The sequence below is a fragment of the Megalopta genalis genome, unplaced genomic scaffold (assembly GCF_051020955.1).
Source record: "Megalopta genalis isolate 19385.01 unplaced genomic scaffold, iyMegGena1_principal scaffold0021, whole genome shotgun sequence".
NCBI lineage: Eukaryota > Metazoa > Arthropoda > Insecta > Hymenoptera > Halictidae > Megalopta > Megalopta genalis.
This window is the reverse complement of record NW_027476091.1, coordinates 1,353,415-1,377,175: the sequence shown is the minus strand read 5'-3', so window position 1 is coordinate 1,377,175 and position 23,761 is coordinate 1,353,415.

Sequence of the window (23,761 nt, the reverse complement as noted above, 5' to 3'; positions counted from 1 at the left end):
TCATTTGTTCATTTGTTCATTTGTTCATTTGTTCACTTGTTTACTTGTTTACTTGTTCATTTGTTCATTTGTTCATTTGTTCATTTGTTCATTTGTTCATTTGTTCATTTGTTCATTTGTTCATTTGTTCATTTGTTCATTTGTTCATTTGTTCATTCGTTCATTCGTTCATTTGTTCATTTGTTCATTTGTTCCTTCGTTCATTTGTCTATTCGCTCATTTGTTCATTTGTTCATTTGTTCATTTGTTCATTTGTTCATTTGTTCATTTGTTCATTTGTTCATTTGTTCATTTGTTCATTTGTTCATTTGTTCATTTGTTCATTTGTTTATTTGTTCATTTGTTCATTTGTTCATTTGTCCACTTGTTCATTTGTTCATTTGTTCGTTTGTTCGTTTGTTCATTTGTTCATTTGTTCATTTCTTCATTTGATCATTTGTTCATTTGTTCATTTGTTCTTTTGTTCATTTGTTCATTTGTTCATTTGTTCATTTGTTCATTTGTTCATTTGTTCATTTGTTCATTTGGTCATTTGTTCATTTGTTCATTTGTTCACTTGTTTACTTGTTCATTTGTTCATTTGTTCATTTGTTCATTTGATCATTTGTTCATTTGTTCATTTGTTCACTTGTTCACTTGCTCATTTGTTCGTTTGTTCATTTCTTCATTTCTTCATTTGTTCATTTGTTCATTTGTTCATTTGTTCATTTGTTCATTTGTCCATTTGTTCATTTGTCCACTTGTTCATTTGTTCATTTGTTCATTCGTTCATTCGTTCATTCGTTCATTCGTTCATTTGTTCATTTGTTCATTTGTTCATTTGTTCATTTGTTCATTTGTTCATTTGTTCATTTGTTCATTTGTTCATTTGTTCACTTGTTTACTTGTTTACTTGTTCATTTGTTCATTTGTTCATTTGTTCATTTGTTCATTTGTTCATTTGTTCATTTGTTCATTTGTTCACTTGTTTACTTGTTTACTTGTTCATTTGTTCATTTGTCCATTTGTTCATTTGTTCATTTGTTCATTTGTTCATTTGTTCATTTGTTCATTTGTTCATTTGTTCATTTGTTCATTTGTTCATTTGTTCATTTGTTCATTTGTTCATTTGTTCATTTGTTCATTTGTCCATTTGTTCATTTGTCCACTTGTTCATTTGTTCATTTGTTCATTTGTTCATTTGTTCATTCGTTCATTTGTTCATTTGTTCATTCGTTCATTTGTCTATTCGCACATTTGTTCATTTGTTCATTTGTTCATTTGTTCATTACTTCATTTGATCATTTGTTCATTTGTTCATTTGTTCATTTGTCCACTTGTTCATTTGTTCATTTGTTCATTTGTTCATTCGTTCATTCGTTCATTCGTTCATTCGTTCATTTGTTCATTTGTTCATTTGTTCATTTGTTCATTTGTTCATTTGTTCATTTGTTCATTTGTTCACTTGTTTACTTGTTTACTTGTTCATTTGTTCATTTGTTCATTTGTTCATTTGTTCATTTGTTCATTTGTTCATTTGTTCATTTGTTCATTTGTTCATTTGTTCATTTGTTCATTTGTTCATTTGTTCATTTGTTCATTTGTTCATTCGTTCATTCGTTCATTTGTTCATTTGTTCATTTGTTCCTTCGTTCATTTGTCTATTCGCTCATTTGTTCATTTGTTCATTTGTTCATTTGTTCATTTGTTCATTTGTTCATTTGTTCATTTGTTCATTTGTTCATTTGTTCATTTGTTCATTTGTTCATTTGTTCATTTGTTCATTTGTTCATTTGTTCATTTGTTCATTTGTTCATTTGTTTATTTGTTCATTTGTTCATTTGTTCATTTGTCCACTTGTTCATTTGTTCATTTGTTCATTTGTTCGTTTGTTCGTTTGTTCATTTGTTCATTTGTTCATTTCTTCATTTGATCATTTGTTCATTTGTTCATTTGTTCATTTGTTCATTTGTTCTTTTGTTCATTTGTTCATTTGTTCATTTGTTCATTTGTTCATTTGTTCATTTGGTCATTTGTTCATTTGTTCATTTGTTCACTTGTTTACTTGTTTACTTGTTCATTTGTTCATTTGTTCATTTGTTCATTTGATCATTTGTTCATTTGTTCATTTGTTCACTTGTTCACTTGCTCATTTGTTCGTTTGTTCATTTCTTCATTTCTTCATTTGTTCATTTGTTCATTTGTTCATTTGTTCATTTGTTCATTTGTCCATTTGTTCATTTGTCCACTTGTTCATTTGTTCATTTGTTCATTCGTTCATTCGTTCATTCGTTCATTCGTTCATTTGTTCATTTGTTCATTTGTTCATTTGTTCATTTGTTCATTTGTTCATTTGTTCATTTGTTCACTTGTTTACTTGTTTACTTGTTCATTTGTTCATTTGTTCATTTGTTCATTTGTTCATTTGTTCATTTGTTCATTTGTTCATTTGTTCACTTGTTTACTTGTTTACTTGTTCATTTGTTCATTTGTCCATTTGTTCATTTGTTCATTTGTTCATTTGTTCATTTGTTCATTTGTTCATTTGTTCATTTGTTCATTTGTTCATTTGTTCATTTGTTCATTTGTTCATTTGTTCATTTGTTCATTTGTCCATTTGTTCATTTGTCCACTTGTTCATTTGTTCATTTGTTCATTTGTTCATTCGTTCATTTGTTCATTTGTTCATTCGTTCATTTGTTCATTTGTTCATTTGTTCATTTGTTCATTTGTTCATTTGTTCATTTGTTCATTTGTTCATTTGTTCATTTGTTCATTTGTTCATTTGTTCATTTGTTCATTTGTTCATTTGTTCATTTGTTCATTTGTTCATTTGTTCATTTGTTCATTTGTTCATTTGTTCATTTGTTCATTTGTTCATTTGTTCATTTGTTCATTTGTTCATTTGTTCATTTGTTCATTTGTTCATTTGTTCATTTGTTCATTTGTTCATTTGTTCATTTGTTCATTTGTTCATTTGTTCATTTGTTCATTTGTTCATTTGTTCATTTGTTCATTTGTTCATTTGTTCATTTGTTCATTTGTTCATTTGTTCATTTGTTCCTTCGTTCAATTGTCTATTCGCTCATTTGTACAATTGTTCATTCGTTCATTTGTTCATTTGTTCAATCGTTCATTTGTCTATTCGCTCATTTGTTCATTTGTTCATTTGTTCATTTGTTCCTTCGTTCATTTTTCTATTCGCTCATTTGTTCATTTGTTCATTCGATCATTTGTCTATTCGCTCATTTGTTCATTTGTTCATTTGTTCATTTGTTCATTTGTTCATTTGTTCATTTGTTCATTTGTTCATTTGTTCATTTGTTCATTTGTTCATTTGTTCATTTGTTCATTTGTTCACTTGTTGACTTGTTCACTTGTTCATTTGATCGTTTGTTCATTTGTTCTTTTGTTCGTTTGTTCCTTTGTTCATTTGTTCGTTTGTTCCTTTGTTCCTTTGTTCATTTGTTCATTTGTTCATTTGTTCATTTGTTCATTTGTTCATTTGTTCATTTGTTCATTCGTTCATTTGTTCTCTTGTTCATTTGTTCATTTGTTCATATCTGCATTTTTTCATTAGTTCGTTTGTTCATTAGTTCGTTTGTTCATTTGTTCATTTGTTCATTTGTTCATTTGTTCCTTTGTTCATTTGTTCACTTATTCATTTGTTCATTTGTTCATTTGGTCATTTTTTCATTTGTTCATTTGTTCATTTGTTCATTAGTTCATTTGTTCATTTGTTCATTTGATCATTTGTTCATTTGTTCATTTGTTCACTTGATCATTTGTTCATTTGTTCATTTTTTCATTTGTTCATTTGTTAATTTGTTCATTTGTTCATTTGCTCATTTGCTCATTTGCTCATTTGCTCATTTGCTCATTTGTCCATTTGTTCATTTGTTCATTTGTTCATTTGTTCATTTGCTCATTTGTTAATTTGTTCATTTGTTCATTTGCTCATTTGCTCATTTGCTCATTTGCTCATTTGCTCATTTGTTCATTTGTTCATTTGTTCATTTGTTCATTTGTTCATTTGTTCATTTGCTCATTTGCTCATTTGTTCATTTGTTCATTTGTTCATTTGTTCATTTGTTCATTTGTTCATTTTTTCATTTGTTCATTTGTTCATTTGTTCATTTGTTCATTTGTTCATTTGTTCATTTGTTCATTTGTTCATTTGTTCATTTGTTCATTTGTTCATTTGTTCATTTGTTCATTTGTTCATTTGTTCATTTGTTCATTTGTTCATTTGTCCACTTGTTCATTTGTCCACTTGTTCATTTGTTCATTTGTTCATTTGTTCATATGTTCATTTGTTCATTTGTTCATTTGTTCATTTGTTCATTTGTTCATTCGTTCATTTGTTCATTTGTTCATTCGTTCATTTGTTCATTTGTTCATTCGTTCATTTGTCTATTCGCACATTTGTTCATTTGTTCATTTGTTCATTTGTTCATTACTTCATTTGATCATTTGTTCATTTGTTCATTTGTTCATTTGTTCATTTGTTCATTTTTTCATTTGTTCATTTGTTCATTTGTTCATTTGTTCATTTGTTCATTTGTTCATTTGTTCATTTGTTCATTTGTTCATTTGTTCATTTGTTCATTTGGTCATTTGTTCATTTGTTCATTTGTTCACTTGTTTACTTGTTTACTTGTTCATTTGTTCATTTGTTCATTTGTTCATTTGATCATTTGTTCATTTGTTCATTTGTTCACTTGATCATTTGTTCATTTGTTCATTTTTTCATTTGTTCATTTGTTAATTTGTTCATTTGTTCATTTGCTCATTTGCTCATTTGCTCATTTGCTCATTTGCCCATTTGTTCATTTGTTCATTTGTTCATTTGTTCATTTATTCATTTGCTCATTTGTTAATTTGTTCATTTGTTCATTTGCTCATTTGCTCATTTGCTCATTTGCTCATTTGCTCACTTGTTCATTTGTTCATTTGTTCATTTGTTCATTTGTTCATTTGCTCATTTGTTCATTTGTTCATTTGTTCATTTGTTCATTTGTTCATTTGTTCATTTGTTCATTTGTTCATTTGTTCATTTGTTCATTTTTTCATTTGTTCATTTGTTCATTTGTTCATTTTTTTCATTTGTTCATTTGTTCATTTGTTCATTTGTTCATTTGTTCATTTGTTCATTTGTTCATTTGTTCATTTGTTCATTTGTTCATTTGTTCATTTGTTCATTTGTTCATTTGTTCATTTGTTCATTTGTCCACTTGTTCATTTGTTCATTTGTTCATTTGTTCATATGTTCATTTGATCATTTGTTCATTTGTTCATTTGTTCATTTGTTCATTCGTTCATTTGTTCATTTGTTCATTCGTTCATTTGTTCATTTGTTCATTTGTTCATTCGTTCATTTGTCTATTCGCACATTTGTTCATTTGTTCATTTGTTCATTTGTTCATTACTTCATTTGATCATTTGTTCATTTGTTCATTTGTTCATTTGTTCATTTGTTCATTTGTTCATTTGTTCATTTGTTCATTTGTTCATTTGTTCATTTGTTCATTTGTTCATTTGTTCATTTGTTCATTTGTTCATTTGTTCATTTGTTCATTTGTTCATTTGTTCATTTGTTCATTTGTTCATTTGTTCATTTGTTCATTTGTTCATTTGTTCATTTCTTCATTTGTTCATTTGGTCATTTGTTCATTTGTTCATTTGTTCACTTGTTTACTTGTTTACTTGTTCATTTGTTCATTTGTTCATTTGTTCATTTGTTCATTTGTTCATTTGATCATTTGTTCATTTGTTCATTTGTTCACTTGTTCACTTGCTCATTTGTTCGTTTGTTCATTTCTTCATTTCTTCATTTGTTCATTTGTTCATTTGTTCATTTGTTCATTTGTTCATTTGTTCATTTGTTCATTTGTTCACTTGTTCATTTGTTCATTTGTTCATTCGTTCATTTGTTCATTCGTTCATTCGTTCATTTGTTCATTTGTTCATTTGTTCATTTCTTCATTTGTTCATTTGTTCATTTGTTCACTTGTTTACTTGTTCATTTGTTCATTTGTTCATTTGTTAATTTGCTCATTTGCTCATTTGTCTATTCGATCATTTGTTCATTTGTTCATTTGTTCATTTGTTCATTACTTCATTTGATCATTTGTTCATTTGTTCATTTGTTCATTTGTTCATTTGTTCATTTTTTCATTTGTTCATTTGTTCATTTGTTCATTTGTTCATTTGTTCATTTGTTCATTTGTTCATTTGTTCATTTGTTCATTTGTTCATTTGTTCATTTGTTCATTTGTTCATTTGTTCATTTGTTCATTTGTTCATTTGTTCATTTGTTCATTTGTTCATTTGTTCATTTGTTCATTTGTTCATTTGTTCATTTGTTCATTTGTTCATTTGTTCATTTGTTCATTTGTTCATTTGTTCATTTGTTCATTTGTTCATTTGTTCATTTGTTCATTTGTTCATTTGTTCATTTGTTCATTTGTTCATTTGTTCATTTGTTCATTTGTTCATTTGTTCATTTGTTCATTTGTTCATTTGTTCCTTCGTTCAATTGTCTATTCGCTCATTTGTACAATTGTTCATTCGTTCATTTGTTCATTTGTTCAATCGTTCATTTGTCTATTCGCTCATTTGTTCATTTGTTCATTTGTTCATTTGTTCCTTCGTTCATTTTTCTATTCGCTCATTTGTTCATTTGTTCATTCGATCATTTGTCTATTCGCTCATTTGTTCATTTGTTCATTTGTTCATTTGTTCATTTGTTCATTTGTTCATTTGTTCATTTGTTCATTTGTTCATTTGTTCATTTGTTCATTTGTTCATTTGTTCATTTGTTCACTTGTTGACTTGTTCACTTGTTCATTTGATCGTTTGTTCATTTGTTCTTTTGTTCGTTTGTTCCTTTGTTCATTTGTTCGTTTGTTCCTTTGTTCCTTTGTTCATTTGTTCATTTGTTCATTTGTTCATTTGTTCATTTGTTCATTTGTTCATTCGTTCATTTGTTCTCTTGTTCATTTGTTCATTTGTTCATATCTGCATTTTTTCATTAGTTCGTTTGTTCATTAGTTCGTTTGTTCATTTGTTCATTTGTTCATTTGTTCATTTGTTCCTTTGTTCATTTGTTCACTTATTCATTTGTTCATTTGTTCATTTGGTCATTTTTTCATTTGTTCATTTGTTCATTTGTTCATTAGTTCATTTGTTCATTTGTTCATTTGATCATTTGTTCATTTGTTCATTTGTTCACTTGATCATTTGTTCATTTGTTCATTTTTTCATTTGTTCATTTGTTAATTTGTTCATTTGTTCATTTGCTCATTTGCTCATTTGCTCATTTGCTCATTTGCTCATTTGTCCATTTGTTCATTTGTTCATTTGTTCATTTGTTCATTTGCTCATTTGTTAATTTGTTCATTTGTTCATTTGCTCATTTGCTCATTTGCTCATTTGCTCATTTGCTCATTTGTTCATTTGTTCATTTGTTCATTTGTTCATTTGTTCATTTGTTCATTTGCTCATTTGCTCATTTGTTCATTTGTTCATTTGTTCATTTGTTCATTTGTTCATTTGTTCATTTTTTCATTTGTTCATTTGTTCATTTGTTCATTTGTTCATTTGTTCATTTGTTCATTTGTTCATTTGTTCATTTGTTCATTTGTTCATTTGTTCATTTGTTCATTTGTTCATTTGTTCATTTGTTCATTTGTTCATTTGTCCACTTGTTCATTTGTCCACTTGTTCATTTGTTCATTTGTTCATTTGTTCATATGTTCATTTGTTCATTTGTTCATTTGTTCATTTGTTCATTTGTTCATTCGTTCATTTGTTCATTTGTTCATTCGTTCATTTGTTCATTTGTTCATTCGTTCATTTGTCTATTCGCACATTTGTTCATTTGTTCATTTGTTCATTTGTTCATTACTTCATTTGATCATTTGTTCATTTGTTCATTTGTTCATTTGTTCATTTGTTCATTTTTTCATTTGTTCATTTGTTCATTTGTTCATTTGTTCATTTGTTCATTTGTTCATTTGTTCATTTGTTCATTTGTTCATTTGTTCATTTGTTCATTTGGTCATTTGTTCATTTGTTCATTTGTTCACTTGTTTACTTGTTTACTTGTTCATTTGTTCATTTGTTCATTTGTTCATTTGATCATTTGTTCATTTGTTCATTTGTTCACTTGATCATTTGTTCATTTGTTCATTTTTTCATTTGTTCATTTGTTAATTTGTTCATTTGTTCATTTGCTCATTTGCTCATTTGCTCATTTGCTCATTTGCCCATTTGTTCATTTGTTCATTTGTTCATTTGTTCATTTGTTCATTTGCTCATTTGTTAATTTGTTCATTTGTTCATTTGCTCATTTGCTCATTTGCTCATTTGCTCATTTGCTCACTTGTTCATTTGTTCATTTGTTCATTTGTTCATTTGTTCATTTGCTCATTTGTTCATTTGTTCATTTGTTCATTTGTTCATTTGTTCATTTGTTCATTTGTTCATTTGTTCATTTGTTCATTTTTTCATTTGTTCATTTGTTCATTTGTTCATTTTTTTCATTTGTTCATTTGTTCATTTGTTCATTTGTTCATTTGTTCATTTGTTCATTTGTTCATTTGTTCATTTGTTCATTTGTTCATTTGTTCATTTGTTCATTTGTTCATTTGTTCATTTGTTCATTTGTTCATTTGTCCACTTGTTCATTTGTTCATTTGTTCATTTGTTCATATGTTCATTTGATCATTTGTTCATTTGTTCATTTGTTCATTTGTTCATTCGTTCATTTGTTCATTTGTTCATTCGTTCATTTGTTCATTTGTTCATTTGTTCATTCGTTCATTTGTCTATTCGCACATTTGTTCATTTGTTCATTTGTTCATTTGTTCATTACTTCATTTGATCATTTGTTCATTTGTTCATTTGTTCATTTGTTCATTTGTTCATTTGTTCATTTGTTCATTTGTTCATTTGTTCATTTGTTCATTTGTTCATTTGTTCATTTGTTCATTTGTTCATTTGTTCATTTGTTCATTTGTTCATTTGTTCATTTGTTCATTTGTTCATTTGTTCATTTGTTCATTTGTTCATTTGTTCATTTCTTCATTTGTTCATTTGGTCATTTGTTCATTTGTTCATTTGTTCACTTGTTTACTTGTTTACTTGTTCATTTGTTCATTTGTTCATTTGTTCATTTGTTCATTTGTTCATTTGATCATTTGTTCATTTGTTCATTTGTTCACTTGTTCACTTGCTCATTTGTTCGTTTGTTCATTTCTTCATTTCTTCATTTGTTCATTTGTTCATTTGTTCATTTGTTCATTTGTTCATTTGTTCATTTGTTCATTTGTTCATTTGTTCATTTGTTCACTTGTTCATTTGTTCATTTGTTCATTCGTTCATTTGTTCATTCGTTCATTCGTTCATTTGTTCATTTGTTCATTTGTTCATTTCTTCATTTGTTCATTTGTTCATTTGTTCACTTGTTTACTTGTTCATTTGTTCATTTGTTCATTTGTTAATTTGTTCATTTGTTCATTTGCTCATTTGCTCATTTGTCTATTCGATCATTTGTTCATTTGTTCATTTGTTCATTTGTTCATTACTTCATATGTTCATTTGATCATTTGTTCATTTGTTCATTTGTTCATTTGTTCATTCGTTCATTTGTTCATTTGTTCATTCGTTCATTTGTTCATTTGTTCATTTGTTCATTCGTTCATTTGTCTATTCGCACATTTGTTCATTTGTTCATTTGTTCATTTGTTCATTACTTCATTTGATCATTTGTTCATTTGTTCATTTGTTCATTTGTTCATTTGTTCATTTGTTCATTTGTTCATTTGTTCATTTGTTCATTTGTTCATTTGTTCATTTGTTCATTTGTTCATTTGTTCATTTGTTCATTTGTTCATTTGTTCATTTGTTCATTTGTTCATTTGTTCATTTGTTCATTTGTTCATTTGTTCATTTCTTCATTTGTTCATTTGGTCATTTGTTCATTTGTTCATTTGTTCACTTGTTTACTTGTTTACTTGTTCATTTGTTCATTTGTTCATTTGTTCATTTGTTCATTTGTTCATTTGATCATTTGTTCATTTGTTCATTTGTTCACTTGTTCACTTGCTCATTTGTTCGTTTGTTCATTTCTTCATTTCTTCATTTGTTCATTTGTTCATTTGTTCATTTGTTCATTTGTTCATTTGTTCATTTGTTCATTTGTTCACTTGTTCATTTGTTCATTTGTTCATTCGTTCATTTGTTCATTCGTTCATTCGTTCATTTGTTCATTTGTTCATTTGTTCATTTCTTCATTTGTTCATTTGTTCATTTGTTCACTTGTTTACTTGTTCATTTGTTCATTTGTTCATTTGTTAATTTGCTCATTTGCTCATTTGTCTATTCGATCATTTGTTCATTTGTTCATTTGTTCATTTGTTCATTACTTCATTTGATCATTTGTTCATTTGTTCATTTGTTCATTTGTTCATTTGTTCATTTTTTCATTTGTTCATTTGTTCATTTGTTCATTTGTTCATTTGTTCATTTGTTCATTTGTTCATTTGTTCATTTGTTCATTTGTTCATTTGTTCATTTGTTCATTTGTTCATTTGTTCATTTGTTCATTTGTTCATTTGTTCATTTGTTCATTTGTTCATTTGTTCATTTGTTCATTTGTTCATTTGTTCATTTGTTCATTTGTTCATTTGTTCATTTGTTCATTTGTTCATTTGTTCATTTGTTCATTTGTTCATTTGTTCATTTGTTCATTTGTTCATTTGTTCATTTGTTCATTTGTTCATTTGTTCATTTGTTCATTTGTTCATTTGTTCATTTGTTCATTTGTTCATTTGTTCATTTGTTCATTTGTTCCTTCGTTCAATTGTCTATTCGCTCATTTGTACAATTGTTCATTCGTTCATTTGTTCATTTGTTCAATCGTTCATTTGTCTATTCGCTCATTTGTTCATTTGTTCATTTGTTCATTTGTTCCTTCGTTCATTTTTCTATTCGCTCATTTGTTCATTTGTTCATTCGATCATTTGTCTATTCGCTCATTTGTTCATTTGTTCATTTGTTCATTTGTTCATTTGTTCATTTGTTCATTTGTTCATTTGTTCATTTGTTCATTTGTTCATTTGTTCATTTGTTCATTTGTTCATTTGTTCACTTGTTGACTTGTTCACTTGTTCATTTGATCGTTTGTTCATTTGTTCTTTTGTTCGTTTGTTCCTTTGTTCATTTGTTCGTTTGTTCCTTTGTTCCTTTGTTCATTTGTTCATTTGTTCATTTGTTCATTTGTTCATTTGTTCATTTGTTCATTCGTTCATTTGTTCTCTTGTTCATTTGTTCATTTGTTCATATCTGCATTTTTTCATTAGTTCGTTTGTTCATTAGTTCGTTTGTTCATTTGTTCATTTGTTCATTTGTTCATTTGTTCCTTTGTTCATTTGTTCACTTATTCATTTGTTCATTTGTTCATTTGGTCATTTTTTCATTTGTTCATTTGTTCATTTGTTCATTAGTTCATTTGTTCATTTGTTCATTTGATCATTTGTTCATTTGTTCATTTGTTCACTTGATCATTTGTTCATTTGTTCATTTTTTCATTTGTTCATTTGTTAATTTGTTCATTTGTTCATTTGCTCATTTGCTCATTTGCTCATTTGCTCATTTGCTCATTTGTCCATTTGTTCATTTGTTCATTTGTTCATTTGTTCATTTGCTCATTTGTTAATTTGTTCATTTGTTCATTTGCTCATTTGCTCATTTGCTCATTTGCTCATTTGCTCATTTGTTCATTTGTTCATTTGTTCATTTGTTCATTTGTTCATTTGTTCATTTGCTCATTTGCTCATTTGTTCATTTGTTCATTTGTTCATTTGTTCATTTGTTCATTTGTTCATTTTTTCATTTGTTCATTTGTTCATTTGTTCATTTGTTCATTTGTTCATTTGTTCATTTGTTCATTTGTTCATTTGTTCATTTGTTCATTTGTTCATTTGTTCATTTGTTCATTTGTTCATTTGTTCATTTGTTCATTTGTCCACTTGTTCATTTGTCCACTTGTTCATTTGTTCATTTGTTCATTTGTTCATATGTTCATTTGTTCATTTGTTCATTTGTTCATTTGTTCATTTGTTCATTCGTTCATTTGTTCATTTGTTCATTCGTTCATTTGTTCATTTGTTCATTCGTTCATTTGTCTATTCGCACATTTGTTCATTTGTTCATTTGTTCATTTGTTCATTACTTCATTTGATCATTTGTTCATTTGTTCATTTGTTCATTTGTTCATTTGTTCATTTTTTCATTTGTTCATTTGTTCATTTGTTCATTTGTTCATTTGTTCATTTGTTCATTTGTTCATTTGTTCATTTGTTCATTTGTTCATTTGTTCATTTGTTCATTTGGTCATTTGTTCATTTGTTCATTTGTTCACTTGTTTACTTGTTTACTTGTTCATTTGTTCATTTGTTCATTTGTTCATTTGATCATTTGTTCATTTGTTCATTTGTTCACTTGATCATTTGTTCATTTGTTCATTTTTTCATTTGTTCATTTGTTAATTTGTTCATTTGTTCATTTGCTCATTTGCTCATTTGCTCATTTGCTCATTTGCCCATTTGTTCATTTGTTCATTTGTTCATTTGTTCATTTGTTCATTTGCTCATTTGTTAATTTGTTCATTTGTTCATTTGCTCATTTGCTCATTTGCTCATTTGCTCATTTGCTCACTTGTTCATTTGTTCATTTGTTCATTTGTTCATTTGTTCATTTGCTCATTTGTTCATTTGTTCATTTGTTCATTTGTTCATTTGTTCATTTGTTCATTTGTTCATTTGTTCATTTGTTCATTTTTTCATTTGTTCATTTGTTCATTTGTTCATTTTTTTCATTTGTTCATTTGTTCATTTGTTCATTTGTTCATTTGTTCATTTGTTCATTTGTTCATTTGTTCATTTGTTCATTTGTTCATTTGTTCATTTGTTCATTTGTTCATTTGTTCATTTGTTCATTTGTCCACTTGTTCATTTGTTCATTTGTTCATTTGTTCATATGTTCATTTGATCATTTGTTCATTTGTTCATTTGTTCATTTGTTCATTCGTTCATTTGTTCATTTGTTCATTCGTTCATTTGTTCATTTGTTCATTTGTTCATTCGTTCATTTGTCTATTCGCACATTTGTTCATTTGTTCATTTGTTCATTTGTTCATTACTTCATTTGATCATTTGTTCATTTGTTCATTTGTTCATTTGTTCATTTGTTCATTTGTTCATTTGTTCATTTGTTCATTTGTTCATTTGTTCATTTGTTCATTTGTTCATTTGTTCATTTGTTCATTTGTTCATTTGTTCATTTGTTCATTTGTTCATTTGTTCATTTGTTCATTTGTTCATTTGTTCATTTGTTCATTTGTTCATTTGTTCATTTGTTCATTTGTTCATTTCTTCATTTGTTCATTTGGTCATTTGTTCATTTGTTCATTTGTTCACTTGTTTACTTGTTTACTTGTTCATTTGTTCATTTGTTCATTTGTTCATTTGTTCATTTGTTCATTTGATCATTTGTTCATTTGTTCATTTGTTCACTTGTTCACTTGCTCATTTGTTCGTTTGTTCATTTCTTCATTTCTTCATTTGTTCATTTGTTCATTTGTTCATTTGTTCATTTGTTCATTTGTTCATTTGTTCATTTGTTCACTTGTTCATTTGTTCATTTGTTCATTCGTTCATTTGTTCATTCGTTCATTCGTTCATTTGTTCATTTGTTCATTTGTTCATTTCTTCATTTGTTCATTTGTTCATTTGTTCACTTGTTTACTTGTTCATTTGTTCATTTGTTCATTTGTTAATTTGTTCATTTGTTCATTTGCTCATTTGCTCATTTGTCTATTCGATCATTTGTTCATTTGTTCATTTGTTCATTTGTTCATTACTTCATTTGATCATTTGTTCATTTGTTCATTTGTTCATTTGTTCATTTGTTCATTTTTTCATTTGTTCATTTGTTCATTTGTTCATTTGTTCATTTGTTCATTTGTTCATTTGTTCATTTGTTCATTTGTTCATTTGTTCATTTGTTCATTTGTTCATTTGGTCATTTGTTCATTTGTTCATTTGTTCACTTGTTTACTTGTTTACTTGTTCATTTGTTCATTTGTTCATTTGTTCATTTGATCATTTGTTCATTTGTTCATTTGTTCACTTGATCATTTGTTCATTTGTTCATTTTTTCATTTGTTCATTTGTTAATTTGTTCATTTGTTCATTTGCTCATTTGCTCATTTGCTCATTTGCTCATTTGCCCATTTGTTCATTTGTTCATTTGTTCATTTGTTCATTTGTTCATTTGCTCATTTGTTAATTTGTTCATTTGTTCATTTGCTCATTTGCTCATTTGCTCATTTGCTCATTTGCTCACTTGTTCATTTGTTCATTTGTTCATTTGTTCATTTGTTCATTTGCTCATTTGTTCATTTGTTCATTTGTTCATTTGTTCATTTGTTCATTTGTTCATTTGTTCATTTGTTCATTTGTTCATTTGTTCATTTGTTCATTTTTTCATTTGTTCATTTGTTCATTTGTTCATTTTTTTCATTTGTTCATTTGTTCATTTGTTCATTTGTTCATTTGTTCATTTGTTCATTTGTTCATTTGTTCATTTGTTCATTTGTTCATTTGTTCATTTGTTCATTTGTTCATTTGTTCATTTGTCCACTTGTTCATTTGTTCATTTGTTCATTTGTTCATATGTTCATTTGATCATTTGTTCATTTGTTCATTTGTTCATTTGTTCATTCGTTCATTTGTTCATTTGTTCATTCGTTCATTTGTTCATTTGTTCATTTGTTCATTCGTTCATTTGTCTATTCGCACATTTGTTCATTTGTTCATTTGTTCATTTGTTCATTACTTCATTTGATCATTTGTTCATTTGTTCATTTGTTCATTTGTTCATTTGTTCATTTGTTCATTTGTTCATTTGTTCATTTGTTCATTTGTTCATTTGTTCATTTGTTCATTTGTTCATTTGTTCATTTGTTCATTTGTTCATTTGTTCATTTGTTCATTTGTTCATTTGTTCATTTGTTCATTTGTTCATTTGTTCATTTCTTCATTTGTTCATTTGGTCATTTGTTCATTTGTTCATTTGTTCACTTGTTTACTTGTTTACTTGTTCATTTGTTCATTTGTTCATTTGTTCATTTGATCATTTGTTCATTTGTTCATTTGTTCACTTGTTCACTTGCTCATTTGTTCGTTTGTTCATTTCTTCATTTCTTCATTTGTTCATTTGTTCATTTGTTCATTTGTTCATTTGTTCATTTGTTCATTTGTTCATTTGTTCACTTGTTCATTTGTTCATTTGTTCATTCGTTCATTTGTTCATTCGTTCATTCGTTCATTTGTTCATTTGTTCATTTGTTCATTTCTTCATTTGTTCATTTGTTCATTTGTTCACTTGTTTACTTGTTCATTTGTTCATTTGTTCATTTGTTAATTTGTTCATTTGTTCATTTGCTCATTTGCTCATTTGTCTATTCGATCATTTGTTCATTTGATCATTTGTTCATTTTTTCATTTGTTCATTTGTTCATTTGTTCATTTGTTCATTTGTTCATTTGTTCATTTGTTCATTTGTTCATTTGTTCATTTGTTCATTTGTTCATTTGTTCATTCGTTCATTCGTTCATTTGTTCATTTGTTCATTTGTTCCTTCGTTCATTTGTCTATTCGCTCATTTGTTCATTTGTTCATTTGTTCATTTGTTCATTTGTTCATTTGTTCATTTGTTCATTTGTTCATTTGTTCATTTGTTCATTTGTTCATTTGTTCATTTGTTCATTTGTTCATTTGTTCATTTGTTCATTTGTTCATTTGTTCATTTGTTCATTTGTTTATTTGTTCATTTGTTCATTTGTTCATTTGTCCACTTGTTCATTTGTTCATTTGTTCGTTTGTTCGTTTGTTCATTTGTTCATTTGTTCATTTCTTCATTTGATCATTTGTTCATTTGTTCATTTGTTCTTTTGTTCATCTGTTCATTTGTTCATTTGTTCATTTGTTCATTTGTTCATTTGTTCATTTGTTCATTTGTTCATTTGTTCATTTGGTCATTTGTTCATTTGTTCATTTGTTCACTTGTTTACTTGTTTACTTGTTCATTTGTTCATTTGTTCATTTGTTCATTTGTTCATTTGATCATTTGTTCATTTGTTCCTTCGTTCATTTGTCTATTCGCTCATTTGTTCATTGGTTCATTCGTTCATTCGTTCATTTGTTCATTTGTTCATTCGTTCATTCGTTCATTTGTCTATTCGCTCATTTGTTCATTTGTTCATTTGTTCATTTGTTCATTTGTTCATTTGTTCATTTGTTCATTTGTTCATTTGTTCATTTGTTCATTTGTTCATTTGTTCATTTGTTCATTTGTTCATTTGTTCACTTGTTCATTTATTAATTTGGTTATTTTTTCATTTGTTCATTTGGTCATTTGTTCATTTGTTCATTTGTACATTTGTTCATTTGTTCATTTGTTCATTTGTTCATTTGTTCATTTGTTCATTTGTTCATTTCTTCATTTGTTCATTTGTTCATTTGTTCATTAGTTCATTAGTTCATTTGTTCATTTGTTCATTTGATCATTTGTTCATTTGTTCATTTGTTCACTTGATCATTTGTTCATTTGTTCATTTTTTCATTTGTTCATTTGTTAATTTGTTCATTTGTTCATTTGCTCATTTGCTCATTTGCTCATTTGCTCATTTGCTCATTTGTTCATTTGTTCATTTGTTCATTTGTTCATTTGTTCATTTGCTCATTTGTTAATTTGTTCATTTGTTCATTTGTTCATTTGTTCATTTGTTCATTTGTTCATTTGTTCATTTGTTCATTTGTTCATTTGTTCATTTGTTCATTTGTTCATTTGTTCATTTGTTCATTTGTTCATTTGGTCATTTGTTCATTTGTTCATTTGTTCACTTGTTTACTTGTTTACTTGTTCATTTGTTCATTTGTTCATTTGCTCATTTGCTCATTTGCTCATTTGCTCATTTGTTCATTTGTTCATTTGTTCATTTGTTCATTTGTTCATTTGTTCATTTGCTCATTTGCTCATTTGTTCATTTGTTCATTTGTTCATTTGTTCATTTGTTCATTTGTTCATTTGTTCATTTGTTCATTTGTTCATTTGTTCATTTGTTCATTTTTTCATTTGTTCATTTGTTCATTTGTTCATTTGTTCATTTGTTCATTTGTTCATTTGTTCATTTGTTCATTTGTTCATTTGTTCATTTGTTCATTTGTTCATTTGTTCACTTGTTTACTTGTTTACTTGTTCATTTGTTCATTTGTCCATTTGTTCATTTGTTCATTTGTTCATTTGTTCATTTGTTCATTTGTTCATTTGTTCATTTGTTCATTTGTTCATTTGTTCATTTGTTCATTTGTCCATTTGTTCATTTGTCCACTTGTTCATTTGTTCATTTGTTCATTTGTTCATTCGTTCATTTGTTCATTTGTTCATTCGTTCATTTGTTCATTTGTTCATTTGTTCATTTGTTCATTTGTTCATTTGTTCATTTGTTCATTTGTTCATTTGTTCATTTGTTCATTTGTTCATTTGTTCATTTGTTCATTTGTTCATTTGTTCATTTGTTCATTTGTACATTTGTTCATTTGTTCATTTGTTCATTTGTTCATTTGTTCATTTGTTCATTTCTTCATTTGTTCATTTGTTCATTTGTTCATTTGTTCATTTGTTCATTTGTTCATTTGTTCATTTTTTCATTTGTTCATTTGTTCATTTGTTCATTTTTTTCATTTGTTCATTTGTTCATTTGTTCATTTGTTCATTTGTTCATTTGTTCATTTGTTCATTTGCTCATTTGCTCATTTGCTCATTTGCTCATTTGCTCATTTGTTCATTTGTTCATTTGTTCATTTGTTCATTTGTTCATTTGCTCATTTGTTAATTTGTTCATTTGTTCATTTGCTCATTTGCTCATTTGCTCATTTGTTCATTTGTTCATTTGTTCATTTGTTCATTTGTTCATTTGTTCATTTGCTCATTTGCTCATTCGTTCATTTGTCTATTCGCACATTTGTTCATTTGTTCATTTGTTCATTTGTTCATTTGTTCATTTTTTCATTTGTTCATTTGTTCATTTGTTCATTTGTTCATTTGTTCATTTGTTCATTTGTTCATTTGTTCATTTGTTCATTTGTTCATTTGTTCATTTGTTCATTTGTTCATTTGTCCACTTGTTCATTTGTTCATTTGTTCATTTGTTCATATGTTCATTTGTTCATTTGTTCATTTGTCCACTTGTTCATTTGTTCATTTGTTCATTTGTTCATATGTTCATTTGTTCATTTGTTCATTTGTTCATTTGTTCATTTGTTCATTCGTTCATTTGTCTATTCGCACATTTGTTCATTTGTTCATTTGTTCATTTGTTCATTACTTCATTTGATCATTTGTTCATTTGTTCATTTGTTCATTTGTTCATTTGTTCATTTGTTCATTTGTTCATTTGTTCATTTGTTCATTTGTTCATTTGTTCATTTGTTCATTTGTTCATTTGTTCATTTGTTCATTTGTTAATTTGTTCATTTGGTCATTTGGTCATTTGTTCATTTGTTCATTTGTTCACTTGTTTACTTGTTTACTTGTTCATTTGTTCATTTGTTCATTTGTTCATTTGATCATTTGTTCATTTGTTCATTTGTTCATTTGTTCACTTGTTCACTTGCTCATTTGTTCGTTTGTTCATTTCTTCATTTCTTCATTTGTTCATTTGTTCATTTGTTCATTTGTTCATTTGTTCATTTGTTCATTTGTTCATTTGTTCATTTGTTCACTTGTTCATTTGTTCATTTGTTCATTCGTTCATTTGTTCATTCGTTCATTCGTTCATTTGTTCATTTGTTCATTTGTTCATTTCTTCATTTGTTCATTTGTTCATTTGTTCACTTGTTTACTTGTTCATTTGTTCATTTGTTCATTTGTTCATTTGTTCATTTGTCCATTTGTTCATTTGTTCATTTGTTCATTTGTTCATTTGATCATTTGATCATTTGTTCATTTGTTCACTTGTTCACTAGCTCATTTGTTCGTTTGTTCATTTGTTCATTTGTTCATTTGTTCATTTGTTCATTTGTTCATTCGTTCATTCGTTCATTTGTCTATTCGATCATTTGTTCATTTGATCATTTGTTCATTTGTTCATTTGTTCATTTTTTCATTTTTTCATTTGTTCATTTGTTCATTTGTTCATTTGTTCATTTGTTCATTTGTTCATTTGTTCATTTGTTCATTTGTTCATTTGTTCATTTGTTCATTTGTTCATTTGTTCATTTGTTCATTTGTTCATTTGTTCATTTGTTCATTTGTTCATTCGTTCATTCGTTCATTTGTTCATTTGTTCATTTGTCTATTCGCTCATTTGTTCATTTGTTCATTTGTTCATTTGTTCATTTGTTCATTTGTTCATTTGTTCATTTGTTCATTTGTTCATTTGTTCATTTGTTCATTTGTTCATTTGTTCATTTGTTCATTTGTTCATTTGTTCATTTGTTCATTTGTTCATTTGTTTATTTGTTCATTGGTTCATTTGTTCATTTGTCCACTTGTTCATTTGTTCATTTGTTCGTTTGTTCGTTTGTTCATTTGTTCATTTGTTCATTTCTTCATTTGATCATTTGTTCATTTGTTCATTTGTTCTTTTGTTCATTTGTTCATTTGTTCATTTGTTCATTTGTTCATTTGTTCATTTGTTCATTTGTTCATTTGGTCATTTGTTCATTTGTTCATTTGTTCACTTGTTTACTTGTTTACTTGTTCATTTGTTCATTTGTTCATTTGTTCATTTGATCATTTGATCATTTGTTCATTTGTTCATTTGTTCACTTGTTCACTTGCTCATTTGTTCGTTTGTTCATTTCTTCATTTCTTCATTTGTTCATTTGTTCATTTGTTCATTTGTTCATTTGTTCATTTGTCCATTTGTTCATTTGTCCACTTGTTCATTTGTTCATTTGTTCATTTGTTCATTCGTTCATTCGTTCATTCGTTCATTCGTTCATTTGTTCATTTGTTCATTTGTTCATTTGTTCATTTGTTCATTTGTTCATTTGTTCACTTGTTCACTTGTTTACTTGTTCATTTGTTCACTTGTTCATTTGTTCATTTGTTCATTTGTTCATTTGTTCATTTGTTCATTTGTTCATTTGTTCATTTGTTCATTTGTTCACTTGTTTACTTGTTTACTTGTTCATTTGTTCATTTGTCCATTTGTTCATTTGTTCATTTGTTCATTTGTTCACTTGTTCATTTGTTCATTTGTTCATTTGTTCATTTGTTCATTTGTTCATTTGTTCATTTGTTCATTTGTTCATTTGTTCATTTGTTCATTTGTTCATTTGTTCATTTGTTCATTTGTTCATTTGTTCATTTGTTCATTTGTTCATTTGTTCATTTGTTCATTTGTTCATTTGTTCATTTGTTCATTTGTCCATTTGTTCATTTGTCCACTTGTTCATTTGTTCATTTGTTCATTTGTTCATTTGTTCATTTGTCCACTTGTTCATTTGTTCATTTGTTCATTTGTTCATTTGTTCATTCGTTCATTTGTTCATTTGTTCATTCGTTCATTCGTTCATTTGTTCATTTGTTCATTTGTTCATTTGTTCATTTGTTCATTTGTTCATTTGTTCATTTGTTCATTTGTTCATTTGTTCATTTGTTCATTTGTTCATTTGTTCATTTGTTCATTTGTTCATTTGTTCATTTGTTCATTTGTTCATTTGTTCATTTGTTCATTTGTTCATTTGTTCATTTGTTCATTTGTTCATTTGTTCATTTGTTCATTTGTTCATTTGTTCATTTGTTCATTTGTTCATTTGTTCATTTGTTCATTTGTTCATTTGTTCATTTGTTCATTTGTTCATTTGTTCCTTCGTTCAATTGTCTATTCGCTCATTTGTACAATTGTTCATTCGTTCATTTGTTCATTTGTTCAATCGTTCATTTGTCTATTCGCTCATTTGTTCATTTGTTCATTTGTTCATTTGTTCCTTCGTTCATTTTTCTATTCGCTCATTTGTTCATTTGTTCATTCGATCATTTGTCTATTCGCTCATTTGTTCATTTGTTCATTTGTTCATTTGTTCATTTGTTCATTTGTTCATTTGTTCATTTGTTCATTTGTTCATTTGTTCATTTGATCACTTGTTGACTTGTTCACTTGTTCATTTGATCGTTTGTTCATTTGTTCTTTTGTTCGTTTGTTCCTTTGTTCATTTGTTCGTTTGTTCCTTTGTTCCTTTGTTCATTTGTTCATTTGTTCATTTGTTCATTTGTTCATTTGTTCATTTGTTCATTCGTTCATTTGTTCTCTTGTTCATTTGTTCATTTGTTCATTTCTGCATTTGTTCATTAGTTCGTTTGTTCATTAGTTCGTTTGTTCATTTGTTCATTTGTTCATTTGTTCATTTGTTCATTTGTTCATTTGTTCCTTTGTTCATTTGTTCACTTATTCATTTGTTCATTTGTTCATTTGGTCATTTTTTCATTTGTTCATTTGTTCATTTGTTCATTTGTTCATTTGTTCATTTGTTCATTTGTTCATTAGTTCATTTGTTCATTTGTTCATTTGATCATTTGTTCATTTGCTCATTTGCTCATTTGCTCATTTGTTCATTTGTTCATTTGTTCATTTGTTCATTTGTTCATTTGTTCATTTGCTCATTTGCTCATTTGTTCATTTGTTCATTTGTTCATTTGTTCATTTGTTCATTTGTTCATTTGTTCATTTGTTCATTTGTTCATTTGTTCATTTGTTCATTTGTTCATTTGTTCATTTGTTCATTTGTTCATTTGTTCATTTGTTCATTCGTTCATTTGTTCATTTGTTCATTCGTTCATTTGTTCATTTGTTCATTCGTTCATTTGTCTATTCGCACATTTGTTCATTTGTTCATTTGTTCATTTGTTCATTACTTCATTTGATCATTTGTTCATTTGTTCACTTGTTTACTTGTTTACTTGTTCATTTGTTCATTTGTTCATTTGTTCATTTGATCATTTGTTCATTTGTTCATTTGTTCACTTGTTCACTTGCTCATTTGTTCGTTTGTTCATTTCTTCATTTCTTCATTTGTTCATTTGTTCATTTGTTCATTTGTTCATTTGTTCATTTGTTCATTTGTCCATTTGTTCATTTGTCCACTTGTTCATTTGTTCATTTGTTCATTTGTTCATTCGTTCATTCGTTCATTCGTTCATTCGTTCATTTGTTCATTTGTTCATTTGTTCATTTGTTCATTTGTTCATTTGTTCATTTGTTCATTTGTTCACTTGTTTACTTGTTTACTTGTTCATTTGTTCATTTGTTCATTTGTTCATTTGTTCATTTGTTCATTTGTTCATTTGTTCATTTGTTCATTTGTTCATTTGTTCACTTGTTTACTTGTTTACTTGTTCATTTGTTCATTTGTCCATTTGTTCATTTGTTCATTTGTTCATTTGTTCATTTGTTCATTTGTTCATTTGTTCATTTGTTCATTTGTTCATTTGTTCATTTGTTCATTTGTTCATTTGTCCATTTGTTCATTTGTCCACTTGTTCATTTGTTCATTTGTTCATTTGTTCATTCGTTCATTTGTTCATTTGTTCATTCGTTCATTTGTTCATTTGTTCATTTGTTCATTTGTTCATTTGTTCATTTGTTCATTTGTTCATTTGTTCATTTGTTCATTTGTTCATTTGTTCATTTGTTCATTTGTTCATTTGTTCATTTGTTCATTTGTTCATTTGTTCATTTGTACATTTGTTCATTTGTTCATTTGTTCATTTGTTCATTTGTTCATTTCTTCATTTGTTCATTTGTTCATTTGTTCATTAGTTCATTAGTTCATTTGTTCATTTGTTCATTTGATCATTTGTTCATTTGTTCATTTGTTCACTTGATCATTTGTTCATTTGTTCATTTTTTCATTTGTTCATTTGTTAATTTGTTCATTTGTTCATTTGCTCATTTGCTCATTTGCTCATTTGCTCATTTGCTCATTTGTTCATTTGTTCATTTGTTCATTTGTTCATTTGTTCATTTGCTCATTTGTTCATTTGTTCCTTCGTTCATTTGTCTATTCGCTCATTTGTTCATTTGTTCATTTGTTCATTTGTTCATTTGTTCATTTGTTCATTTGTTCATTTGTTCATTTGTTCATTTGTTCATTTGTTCATTTGTTCATTTGTTCATTTGTTCATTTGTTCATTTGTTCATTTGTTCATTTGTTCATTTGTTCATTTGTTCATTTGTTCATTTGTTCATTTGTTTATTTGTTCATTTGTTTATTTGTTCATTTGTTCATTTGTTCATTTGTCCACTTGTTCATTTGTTCATTTGTTCGTTTGTTCATTTGTTCATTTGTTCATTTCTTCATTTGATCATTTGTTCATTTGTTCATTTGTTCTTTTGTTCATTTGTTCATTTGTTCATTTGTTCATTTGTTCATTTGTTCATTTGTTCATTTGTTCATTTGTTCATTTGTTCATTTGGTCATTTGTTCATTTGTTCATTTGTTCACTTGTTTACTTGTTTACTTGTTCATTTGTTCATTTGTTCATTTGTTCATTTGATCATTTGTTCATTTGTTCATTTGTTCATTTGTTCACTTGTTCACTTGCTCATTTGTTCGTTTGTTCATTTCTTCATTTCTTCATTTGTTCATTTGTTCATTTGTTCATTTGTTCATTTGTTCATTTGTTCATTTGTCCATTTGTTCAT